This window comes from Carassius auratus, unplaced genomic scaffold (genome assembly GCF_003368295.1).
Source record: "Carassius auratus strain Wakin unplaced genomic scaffold, ASM336829v1 scaf_tig00216413, whole genome shotgun sequence".
Lineage (NCBI taxonomy): Eukaryota > Metazoa > Chordata > Actinopteri > Cypriniformes > Cyprinidae > Carassius > Carassius auratus.
In genome coordinates this window covers 142,819-156,153 of record NW_020528558.1, presented here as the reverse complement: position 1 = coordinate 156,153, position 13,335 = coordinate 142,819, and the positions used below count along the sequence as shown (strand labels likewise).

At 37.6% G+C, this 13,335-nt stretch overlaps 1 protein-coding gene and 2 pseudogenes across 6 annotated transcripts in view; 1 reads left to right on the top strand and 2 right to left on the bottom strand.

The window, feature by feature from the left end:
• gapvd1 (GTPase activating protein and VPS9 domains 1) overlaps nt 1-1,868 on the bottom strand; it is a 39,934-nt gene extending 38,066 nt beyond the window's left edge. For all 6 annotated transcript variants that reach the window (XM_026263069.1, XM_026263072.1, XM_026263073.1 and 3 more), the window contains exon 1: nt 1,677-1,868. The gene's annotated coding sequence lies outside the window, so the exon portion shown is untranslated. The remainder of the gene's footprint in view (nt 1-1,676) is intronic.
• Nucleotides 1,869-4,679: 2,811 nt separating this feature from the next.
• Nucleotides 4,680-7,973, top strand: LOC113098078 (4-hydroxyphenylpyruvate dioxygenase-like; annotated as a pseudogene).
• An 856-nt stretch (nt 7,974-8,829) lies between these two features.
• On the bottom strand, nt 8,830-13,050 carry LOC113098077 (histone-lysine N-methyltransferase SETD1B-like; annotated as a pseudogene).
• Nucleotides 13,051-13,335: the final 285 nt, after the last annotated feature.

Sequence of the window (13,335 nt, the reverse complement as noted above, 5' to 3'; positions counted from 1 at the left end):
CTACTGAAAGAGCATTACTGACCTAATGTCACAGCTTTGGCATTTGTTGAGGAGATGCCATGGGAGGAGCTTCATGCCCTCATTATGAGGCTACATGAGAACAACCGAACAGTTGGGGGATGAACTGGATCAGAAAAGCAGTCCATCCTGTGCCAGCCACACAGCTGAGTGATTAGAAAACACGAGCGCTCTAGGACTTGGCAGACTTCTCAGAGAAACAAGACAGGCTTTTCTGAGACTATGTGTGTTTGAGCAAGAAAGCTCGTATGGATCGCAGCTTCCCAAATTACCCGAAGCCCATTTAAATGCATTTTGTATATGCTCTTATTTATGTCCAATCACAGCATTCCAGTGCTTATTTAGTCTAACACCAATTTTTTTATAAAAAAAAAAAAAAAAAAAAAAAAAACTTTCTGTGCTTAACATGGTGACAAGCAAAGCTTAATGCTTTGGCTTATTTTGGGATAATTTTTATAGGTGGTCAAAGTCACAAAGTAACAGAAGTAGCTACAATTTATTTCTAATGTAATGTGAGGTACATCTAATTGAAACAGATTATCAAATATATATATATATATATATATATATTAATAATAATAATAATAAAATAGGTCCAGGACTTGATTCAATCCATTAGTTGTTGATTGATTTTTACGATTAACTAAAAATTAATGCAACATTGCAGTGGACTGGAAGGGCAAGGTTTAATGGACTATATGAGTGGAGCTCTGCAAATTTGACCTGAGAAAGTTCAAGTTATGACATTTTAATTAAACATCACAGCATTCAAAAAAGAAAAGAAAAAAAAAAAACATATGTACAGATTAATTGCTCACAATAAAATCTAGAACCAAAGACCAAATTTAATGCTAATGATCTTCAGTTGAATCACGTTGGCACTCCTGTTATCGAATTTCCTTTCCTTTGTATCTTTATTTTATTGTATGTTCTTAAATTATGGATGTTTTTATTTTATCATTTCATTTAATAATTTTAAAAACACACCAAATTTGCATTGTATGGAAATGTGCAAACTAAACCTACCTTTAGGGATAGTTATGTCATATATTTCCAGACAAAATATTATTTTGGGAAATAAGTGACCAGTATGCAAACCCTTGAGTTTGGAGATCTGCAGCAAAAACACTTGTCAAATACTGTAACGTACGTACGCAAGGCTATGCACTTGACAGCTATCACAGAAAAGAACTTTTCGCGCTTATTTCTATCGTTGTGGGAAATATCTAATATCTCTCTAATTGTGAGTTCCAGAACAAAATTGGCTGCATAATCCGAGTGCAATTCACGTTGAAAGGAAATTACAGAATCCTCTATGGGCATTAACCTCTCAAATAACACACTGTATCTGGCTTTATCACACGAGCATGACTGTCAATGAGAAGTGCATGACAACAACAAAAGCTGCAAGAGTCGGTGTGTCAGCACAACAATAAATGAAATACCTCGCTTAGTAGTGTATTGAAATCTACAGTCATGTAACAATATGCCAAGAAACCGAAATATGCTCCTAAAAGCTTAATTTGGCAAAAAACGTGATTAAAAACAAAAGGTGACAACATGACCGAGACAAGCAGGCCAACAATCAGCTAACGTTAACGCTCAGGTCGCTAAAGTGACACATTAAGCAGCCCGAGCCAGACTTACAAAAGACTTACCGACTAATTTGACGGCTGGATGTGAAGTACTGAATTCAGTCACGAGTGTTATGGGTGGGTTTTACAGTTAAGTTCTCGTTTCAGTACTCCAAATGTTCTAGCTGCGAATGAACGAGATAAAAAGCCCTCCGTCGTGAGATTTTCTCCTCCCTTTAGCAACAGCCACAGCACACAGCTGTCATCAAACGGGGACGCGCGCCGTGCGCATGCGCTGTTCAACCCTGCGCAGACCTCTTTTACTGCCAGTAACATAGCCTACTATTCTTTACCAGCAGATGTCACTACCAGCATATGTCATGATTGAACAATCTCTTTATGGAATGTTGTGGAGAATGCTTTGTGGAAAATCAAGTTGTATTTTCAGGTTTGGTTTTTCAATCTTTCAGATATGACTGCCTTTCTGATGATGTTACAATAATAATATTATATTTGCATTCTTGTACATGTGGCAAAAGATGCGTCAAGGAAAAGGAAAGTATTAGATCAATGCAATGCATACATATATATTTTTTAAAACCTATATGCATGCAATTAACACATTATAACTTCTAGTAGAACTGTAAACAATTGTATACAAATTAATTACAATACAAATTAATGAAATGTAGCATTCTTCTTTTTACAGACAATATTATTGAATATATCATTATTTATATCATATGCCATGTCAATAATGACATGCATAAATCAAATGTAAAAAATAATAATAATCTTAATTGACAAGTTTTTATAAAATCACCTTTTTGATTCAACCTCAAAAATCATAAACACAATAACCAAAATAAAAAATAACATATCACCAGTTACATTTGCAGTCTTATTCCAAATTGCACCTGCATGTACATTTGATTAATACAGTTGGACAGAACAAATTAAAATGCATAGTATCCTGAAAGAGATATTTTTATTTAGCGAGATTTATATTTATTAAATAACAAAAATCATTATTGTTAAACTATAGCACCTACCTAGGTCATAAACCTATAAATGGATTGAAAAATGTATTTGTAGTTCATTCTGTATATTTTGTCATTATACATATTATTCACCTTGGTGTGTCTTTTTTTCTGAGAGTACTTTAGTAGGATTTTTCTTGGAGGTCTTCAACAGTTTAATGGACAAACAACACAAAATAGCACAGAAGACAACACTTCTGCTCCTCAGCTCTCTTTGCAGCTATTCATATTTAACAATCTTATCTTGCGATCTCTATTGTTGACTCTGAAAGATGGTTCCTCCCCTGATGGCATTCTAAAGATCTTTTCCAATGAACAATAGTGTATGCTTGAATGGCAGACCTCACTAGCATGTTGGCTTACCAATGTGAGTCCTGCTTTGTAAAGCCTTCTTGCCTTTCTGTGCAGAAAGTAGAGCAGGAGGCAACAGCACAGGAGGATGTACAGTCGCCTCATCTCTCCTTCTCATCTGAGCACCTTTGCTGGTGGCGGTCTTAGCCCCCCAGCCCCCCAGTGGCTCTGAACTGGAGCGAGGCCCCAGCGACAGAGGTAGGGAAGTTTTAGAGGTGATAGTGGTCATTGTGCGGTTGAGTCTTCTAGATGTCCCCAGAGGAGGCATGCTGGGAGGTCTTTGATTCTTGGTCTCCATGGATTCAACTGTGTTTTTTCTTGGAAGTTCAGAAGGAGTTGTGCTAGCCAGCGATTGAATTCTCAGTAAGTTAGTTAGACGGGTCTCCAGGCCACAGACCACCTGGTCTGTGTAGCTTTGCATCTCACCACGAAGCTGAGATAGCTCCTCACTCAAATCCCTCTTAAATGACTCCAAGCTCAACAATATCTCCTCCAACAAGGCTGCACATAACTCTTCTCCTCTTTTCTTACTATTTTCTCCTATTTCTGTCATCTGCTCTTCTATCGGGTCTTTCCGGGCTACTGCTTTCTCCTCAGATGAGGTGATCTCAACTGTTGGTGAAGCTTCTTCTTGTTCTTTCTTGTTATTTTCTAGTTCCCTGGTGATTTGGTTAACTACATCCAGTATGCCCATGTGCTGACCATCCAATCCAGCCTGTGCCCTGATCTGACTCCTCACCAAAGAGAAGGCTGAATGGACTCTAGACTGCTTGTGTTTCTCTGTAACTGTCTCAGCGGTGTCATTCTTCTCCTCCATTTCTTCATGAACAGCATGTTCCTCGGCTTCAACCTGCTTGTTTATTTCCTCCTTCCCTTTGTCATCTCTGTTTCTCCTCTTTTGCAACCACTTCTCCAGGATGGCTGGGTTTTCCACTGTCTGCTCATTCATGGTGCTCGGCTCTATTTGTTCCATTTTCTTCACTTTAGCTCCTCATGCTTGTTTTATAGTCTTTCTGTAGCTTGTATCATGGTTTATTATCTCATTGTTTCTTCGTTCTCCTCTGATCTCTCCTATGACTTGTGTTGGGATCATGTCGAGCTAAGAGAGAGCGCTGACCAACAGCACTGTATTTCCCACAAGAACTGTTCTGTCCAATCAGCATTGGTTACAGCCTCACTCACTGTTCTCTGGGGAAACATACCTCATGTGCATTAACACCTTTTCCCTAAACACATATACTCATTAAAGTTTCAACTATTGCCAGTCTACTGCATGTGTGAGGTGAAATGCCTGCTCTCAGTAGACTTGTACTTCTGAGAACACATAGTACATCAGAGTTTCTCACTACATCAGACCAATTCAGAGTAACACTATCTATCTATCTATCTATCTATCTATCTATCTATCTATCTATCTATCTATCTATCTATCTATCTATCTATCTATCTATCTATCTATCTATCTATCTATCTATCTATCTATCTATCTATCTATCTATCTATCTATCTATATTCCTGTGGCTTTGGATAAAAGTTTCTGCTAAATAAGTTAATGTAAATGTAACGAATCATATACAGTATAAGTTACATCACACCTGACATAACTGTCATGAGTATCAACTGTGTTCTCAGCATAATCTAAAACACTGTTAATGAAGTCTCCAGTGATTTAAAAGCATTCTGCAAACTATTCAAAATGGGGCAGTGGGGCCGCAAGAGTAGACCTGACATTTACTATTGGGATGCATTTTCTAGTTGGAATGGGAGTGAAAGGGAAGAGTCACTGCAGTTCTTTAGAATAATTTACAGTTACCATAAGTGAATATCACACAAATATCTATACATTTGCTAATTTTGAGGTAAAACGTTATAATAACTTAAGTCAATAAATCACTATTTAATTATTTGTTTGTGATGTATTCATATATAATTCCACATATATAATTTTCATATTTCATATATAATTTAGATGCCTTCAGTGTGAATCTACAATTTTCATAGTTATAAAATAATAAAGAAAACTCTTTGAATGAGAAGGTGTGTCCAAACTTTTGGTATTTAAATAACATTTTCTCACACTTTCTCTCTGATTCTTCTTCTATCATTGTCATTTTCTTTGTCTCTTAAAATGATTTTCTTTTGCAGGCCTAACAGGAAGCTGGACTTCATTGATCATGTGGTTGGAAATCAGCCCAATAATGAGATGGTGCCAATAGTGGTATAACATTTTTCTAAACACTTATTCCAAAATGTATAAATATTAACCGGCAGACAGAATCAGACCTCTCTGATGTTAGGGTTGTTAAGACTGAAAAGCATAAAATAAATCATGAAGGTATTAGAACAGAACAGTTGCAAGTCTTTGGGGGGAAACTCCCTATCCATCCCTATCCATCCCACCAGTCAGAATACACAGAGAGCCCCTCCCCAGTGATCAGCAGTGTGTCTCCATGGTGAGGAAGAGAATAGATGGAGAATAGATGGAGACGGCAGATGGGATGGTTGAATTTCAGTCTGTGGTAGTGGACGATTATTACGCAAGAAAATCCCATCGTAATTATTACTCAGTGAAATGATTTTCAAAGGCTCTGAGACACCATCTGGAGACAGTTGGAGACAGCAGGAACAGGAAAGGGAGGTAAAGAGGGTGGTGAGGGGCGGGAATAGCAGAATTATCTAAACTAGACCCCCATCACATCATGTCCAGCTCTATTTTTTATGGCCTGCGTTTACAAAATTTAAGCATAAGCTCTTGTTACTTTTATACATTTTTCCTAAAACAAGACATCCCACAAATATCTGAAAGAGTTAGAGAAAATACAGTGTTTTTCACAAAAGACATTAAAGGTGCCATATGCAAAAATTGAGGTAAAAATATCCATAACATGACCTACACGCATTAAAAGAATGAGAAGAAATAAGGGCGATGATGTCATTAAAAAATGTCAAGTGATAGTGCTGCAGAGATATCCACCTTAATTAGCATTAGCATTACTGTTCGATAAACATGCTAATGTTAGCGATGGCTAACCATAGCTGCTTTTGTTAGTTAACTAGCTATAACTTAACGTTACCCATTTTATTATATCATAACTAACCTGCTCCGTCTAGTCTGTTGGTCTCCGTGTCCTCTTTGCTTTGTGGTTTTTCTGTGTGTGAAAAAATTTATGTGTGGTGTGAAAGCGTGTGAAAAGAGTCAATTGCGTGTGTCTCACGGTGAATGCTTGAGAGTTGGCAGCTCTGGTTACGTTGGTTGGTGCTAGCTTGGTCAACATCAGCTGTCTGATGTTGACAGAATGCTGTCTGTCAAATTAATTTAATTCAAATAATGTGTATATACAACTCAAAATGTAATATGAACAAAACTAATAGGAACATATTGACTGGTAAAGGTGAAGGGGAGTAGCTTGAAGATGTCATGTTTCAAAATCACTTGACATCACCCAACATTCCTCTGGAGGCAAAACGTCCTTTTAGGCTTCAGCTGTGGCTGTAGTGTTGTTGTGAAGGTAGGGGCGGAGCATAGAGACTATGCCGTTTCTCGTTTGTTACTCTAGAGTAGACCAATTCACTTTATTGAGGCATACTGCCCCTATCTGGTATGGAATGTGGAATATGACTTGATTTTTTTTGCCAAACATTACAGATGGCACCTTTAAATAATGACTATCCTAGTCTATAAATTTAGCATTGAATTCAGCAGATGAGTAGAAGCCCCCGTTTTTTGGTTTGCTAATGTTTTTCACATGTGGATCACTGTGTTCAACTGATCTGTTTGTGTTTGTATGAAGGTATCAGAGGAACCTGTTGTTCCACAGATTTTGGTCTGTAGATGACAAGCAGTTGCAGACTGAATACAGCACGCTGCAATACATAGTGGTGGCCGACTATGAAGAAACTGTGAAAATGCAGATTAATAAACCAGCTATAGGGAAGCGCAAGTCCTAGATCCAGGCATGTAATACACAACATCTAATGTACTTAAATATTTCTATCCAATGGATGCATCTATCTATTCATCCAAATAACGTTTCACTTTTAGGAATATGTGGGGTACTATGGTAGCACATGGGTTTAACACAATGCACTGAACACCTCTGACATCATTACAGCAGTGAGTAAACCAGACTTAAGAGGTCTTATGACTTTGATAGAGAAAGTAAAAGTGGTAGTGTGCAAAGTTTTAGGTTGTTCTATGTGAATGCTTAAAAAGTTTACTTTGCATTTTAAACAGATGTCAAGAATATGCTTTCAGACTCTGTAACCTAAAGGAACGTGGTATGGAGTTCATGACAGTGCCTGACACTTACTACCAGCAGCTCAGGGAGTAGCTGAAGTCTTCCAGAGTCCAAATTGTTGAGGACATCAGCATATTGGAGGTAAGACTATATTTCCAGTTCAAGTAATTAAAGGGTTTTTTAACAGCTATTAGAAGGAGGAGGAATGCAGAGTCTGCATTTTGAATTTGAACTTTGAAAAAAATGCAGCAAAGAGTTATTGGCCAGCTAATAGTCCATATGAATGCTAATTTATGTCACAGGTCAGAGGCAGAATGTGAAAATAGTGTGGCACTGTTTTAGACAGGAACTTAAAATCTTGGTGGATTATGATGACAATGGCTACTCGCTTCAGGTCTTCACCAAACCTGTACAGGACAGAACCATGTTTCTGGAGGTCATCCAGAGACACAACCATCAAGCAATAATCTAGCAATATTTTATTAATGGTTTCTGAGCAAGCATTCATCATATTCAAAGTAGCATTTAATTTGGTTCAAAATTAAGGCTTCAGAAATATCTCGTACATTCTTCCTATGTAGAGAAAACATAAATAACAATGCATCCCTCTGTTGTTTCAAAGTTTTGGTGCCGGAAATTTTAAATCTCTGTTTCAGGTAATTGAAGCAGACCAGAACGGCAGAGGAAACCTCATCATACTTGCACCCAACGGCACATCAGAGAAACTCTCACTTGGCTATTTCTGTTCATAGTAAATGCATGGTGCACATATATTGAAATATGCAAAGTAATGTTTTATTTTGTCATATTTTGGTTTGGCTTTCAAGCATGTGCCATTATATTTTGTACCTAAATGTTTCTACAGACACTTCTGACCTTGTGGACCTTTAGAAAAGAAACTTTCTCATTTACACCAGTTCCATTTCCATCATATATCAAATGATATGATCTTCCTGAGGTTTATATCATTGCTAACATTGTATCCGATATTTATGTATCCTTTACATTTTTATTGAAATGTGGTGGTATGTTTGTCTTGTTATTACACGAGCGAAACGCTAAAGGTTTAATAGACGCATTCAGAGAAATGCTTTTTTTGTTAAAATTATTCTAATTGTAAGGAATGCAACTATTCAACGGCAAGTGTTATACTAAATAACATATTAAGAGTAAAGCTCCATAGTATGCAAAAAAAAAAACTTTATTTGACAAAAATACATATACTTATTTATTATCATTTATATTACACAATAAAACTCATGAAATCATATTAAACTTTAATCCAAAAAATCTAATAATTAACATGATGAAAATCACATTTAAGCAGTGAAATTTAAATATGCCCTGATATTTTTGCTCTGGACATTTTCCAACTTTACACGTGCAGAACTTAAAATCAGAGATTCTGGAAATGACTGCTCATTTATCTTCATGTTGAATTATCATTTACCCCTGTGAAAAAATGACAAATGTCTGACGGTCAAGAATATGTTACACCCTTGTGAATCTATTTAAAACCCTTATTCTTAACAGAAATAAAAAAAAATAGGTTGATGTTGACTGAAATTTGTTTACTGCTAATGCTTCAAGTGTAAGATGAGTCCTTCTCTAATTGAGGGTTCCTTTGCAGTTCTCAGCAGTACACAGGCAGGGGATCTTCTCATCCTCAATAGGGAATTTGTAATCATAAGTGATCTCTTCATTTACACCAATAAGTTGCCTAGAGTAGATGACTATTTTCTTTTGAGCTTCCACAGTAATGATTTTGGCATAGCAGTTTGGCTATGGAAGGAAAAACACATAAAAACCAGTAGACATAGAATGTTAAAATGGAAATGAATGATAAACACTAAACAACAAAAGGTAACAATTATTTGGTATATTGAAAATTTATTGTGATTAATTACTTAACTTAAATAAACTTAAATAAATCTGGTCTTACCTTACAACTGTGATTGATGAATCTCGAAAGTTTCCACACTTGGTTGCATCAATGATAGTGTCATGGTTGACCCGGAACAAATAACTGCTTCCAATGCCCTCATTTTCAGCTACAAGCAGAATTTGGGATATAATAAAAATATACAGGAACTTGTGAATTTGCAAGACATTTAAAGCCTGAAAAAAAAGCCTTTTAACTCAGAAATAAGTGCTGAAATATCTAACTATGTGTTTTAAGTTTTTTAATCTCACCTGCCGAATGCTCTGGCCTACATATTCAATTATCATTTCATCTGCCACAATGGGTTCCTCTGCAAACAGCCCCCAGTCATGAATACGACTCCTGCCAAAACGCAGCTTCTTCTTACGGAACTGTAAAGAGGGAAAATATTTACACTACTTTAATTAATTAACTAACAAAATAGCACTGTTGTGGAAGATTTGGGTGTTTCTGATGATTCTAGCATTTGTTATGCAGTTGTTGTGACAGCCTGTCTTACCTTGAGTTGGTTGAATTTGAGGAGGTTGCTGTCACAGCTGAAAGAGGACAACAGGTGACGCTGTTGAGCTCAGAGTTCTGATCCTGATCTGGATGAAGGTGGAATCTGAGCTGGCATACTCCTCCCTTGCATAGATCAGCATATATATCTATTCATTCTCAGAATACAAATTAAGATATTTTTGATGAAAACCGAGAGGTTTCTGAGATGTTTATAGAGGGTCAGAAACCTCTCGGTTTTCATAAAAAATATCTTTATTTGTGTTCTGAAGATGAACGAAAGTCTTACGGGTTTGGAACGACATGAGGGTGAGTAATTAATGACAGACTTTTTATTTTTGGGTGGACTATCTCTTTAAGTTATTTTTCATCTCCAAAAAACAACAAAAATATAGATACAGATAAAGTTGCATGTCTCGTCTATACAATGACCTCTAGTGGATATCTATGAATGTTTTATTTTCATTTGAGAAACATGGGGGTTGATTTTTGCTTTATGTGAAAACCGAAAATCAACGAACTTACCGAATAATTCATAGTCCATATCACTTTCTACTGAATCTGGCACACACAGGGTCACTGGGGTGTCCAGATATTTTTCCCAGTGTGTGAAAGATGAGTCTACAAGGGTCAAACCTGGGCATGGGGGAAGGAAGACAAGGTGGTCTATACATCAATATGGCAGATGAACACCCAGCGGAAGGGTAAGGTAGGCGTTGTGTCATGAAATTAAAGGGAAGAGGGAGGAAGGGAGGTGAGAATGAGGTTTGCTCTTGTGTTATTCTAGTAGGAATGGGAAGACGTACTTGGCTACCTTGCCAGTTGGGTGGGTCTACAGACTTTCTGTATCTTTGGAGGAGGGAAGAATGAACAAGAAGAACTAGGTAGAGTGTATCCAGGTAACAATGGAGCATTAGGTGGAGGAGGATCCATTTTTGAGGGTAAAGGAGATGGAATGGAGGGGTAGAGAGCAGATGGTGGAATGAGGATTGGAAAAAAAGAAATAGCTCCCGTTGATGCATATCACTGGTATACTACACGGCCGATCTGAAGTATCTTCACCTTCATTTGGGTTGACCCTAGGCTCCCTGGCTGATTTAAGTTCATGGTCATCTTTTACCACATCATAGAGCTGAATAAGACTCACATCCTCAATGCCAGATAAACTATCTCTTGGATGAGAGCCATTATTGCACGAAAGAGATGATGTTTGGTCATGGTTTAGGACAACATCTGTGGAACAAGAAGGAGAGGGGCTGGGAACTTTGGGAGAAGGTTGAGGATGATAGTCTGGATCATGCTCTTCGGTGTCTGAACTGTCTTGGTTCACAAGGGTGCAGAACTGGACTTCCAGCACTAAGAAGCATCTGGATATGAAGGTCCAGGCTGTTAGGCTTTGATTCTGGAACAGGAGATTCAGGAGAAGGACACTGCACTATGGGCTCTGAAAGATCTTTTGTAGTTTCATAAGAAGGACACGATTTCGGGGTATATGAGTGAGGAAATTAAGCTTGTGCTGAACATTGATTTTGGTTCACCTCTTGAGTTGTCTTACAAGGTACTGTGCTACTGAAAGTATTTTCTGATTTATTTGCATTTGCATTTATCTGCATATCAGGATGAATGTGAGGAACACTGACTGAGGCCCTTGACTAAGCCAGTAAAGTTTTGGCGTTTGAAATTATCTGAAAGTGATGGTGTGGTTGGATCTTCCTGACATTTATTAAAAGGCAGTTGACTGGCCACAGGTCCAGAGTGGTAATGACCTCCCCGATATACAGGTCTATGGATATATTTGTGCTGTGGCCTATGTTTGTATGGGTTTTGGTACCTGATCTCAAGAGGTCTGACCCAGTGTCTTCCACAACAATGATTGTTAAGGTGAGAATTGCATCCTGGAGTTTTTTGCCTATTTGAGAAGCTGCCATTTTGAGAGGGACCTCCACCTAGCATCCAAAAGTTTTTCACAGCACCTTGAATGATGCTATGTGGACAAAGATTAGGAATATGGCTCCTTGGTATAAAGGAGAAAAAAAGCAAGTAGCTAGTAAAGTAACACATTACTTTTTAATTTACAAAAGAATATATGGGTTACTTTTTCAAATACTGTAAGTAACACAAGTTACTTTTGTCCCCAATAATGCTTTTTTTGAAGGCTGCTTGAGTCATATTTCCAGGCTGAAGCTGTGAGGTGTCTGGGATGGACTGTTGAATAAAAGGAACACAGGACGCAGTATTTATCAAAGTAGACTCATTTGGGGTCCTCTCACACTGAGACGGTGTGCCTGGTCTACTGTAGGTGAGAGAAGGGGTGCAAGGGGTATCTTGGTATTGAGGGGTCTGCCAGAAGCTACTAGGTGTATCCTGGTGCATGCTGGAGTAGGTAGTATCCGTGGATAATGGAGTAAAACAATCCAGTGAAGGGGAGCCATTACATATTGAGGAAGATGATGATGATCATGTGTATGACAGCTTCTTCAGTGGATCATACTCCTGAAAGATTGAAAGAGACTTGCAAGTTTACTTAAAAAATAAATAAATAAAAAAGTCTCATGTTATGTTATAGAGTTCCAAGCATGAAGATATATAAGACTTTTAGATCTTGAACCTCTCCAAAATGTTTACATTTCAGACAGGAATCCATCTCTAATGTTGTCACTGATCCTAGAAAATGTCAACTCCTTTGGAACTCCAACATAATTCTCATCAACCTAAAAAAAAAATACAAAAAAATAAAGCTTTATCCGAGTTTTATTGACATATGGTATTATTTGTGTTGTTCTGTTTTGAATGTGAAAAATCCACAGGAAATTGTAATTGCTCAGACAGCATACATTAATATCATGTTGATACTTTGAGAAATTACAATTAACTTGACATGTTTAGGAAACTTATTTGGAATCTCTGAGACCTCCGGAATAAACAACTTTTTTGAATGTCGGTTATATGTTTACTAATTTTGAAAACATGCCTTGGTACTAACCTTAAATTTGGGGAAAGGGAAATCTGCTTCACAGAATTTGGTCCAAAAATGTGCAAAAAATAATAATTACAACAAATTATTTTATTTGAAGACATGATGTTGCAGATGCCCTTTTATGGTTTAAGTGAAGTAGTCCCCACATCACATTGTCTGCCAATAGAATTGGAATGTTTGACAAGTTTCAGACACTGTAATGCCCAGGGTGTTCCCCATAGTGCCATCTTCTGATGCGGCATGGCATTCCCTACTCAGGGAACGTGGTTGCTTGTACAAACAAGATATTTGACAACAAACTCTGATAGCAGCAAAAAAAAAAAAAAAAAAAAAAGTCAGTAATCAACGTAATTAACAAGATAAGAGGTATACACAGCAGACTTACCTCTGTTCCTTGACAGTTTTCTAGCATCCCTCCATCACCCCATTTCCTCACTTCTAACTATTCCTCTCTCAACCAGGGAGTACTCTGCCCAGACAGTAAGCAGTGTCGGCCCAGATCTGGGCCGAATGGATTTCACGCAGGCCAGATGTTCACCAGATGTGAGACAACACTATATTGCCGTCTGGGTGGGTTTGGGCCAGATTCCGAGCTCGAAGCCCTCACCTCAGTCAGTGCGGCAAATATGCATAACCTTTACTCTATTTATTACATGTAGCCTAAGTGTGCACTTGTGAATCATAGGCATCAGAAAAT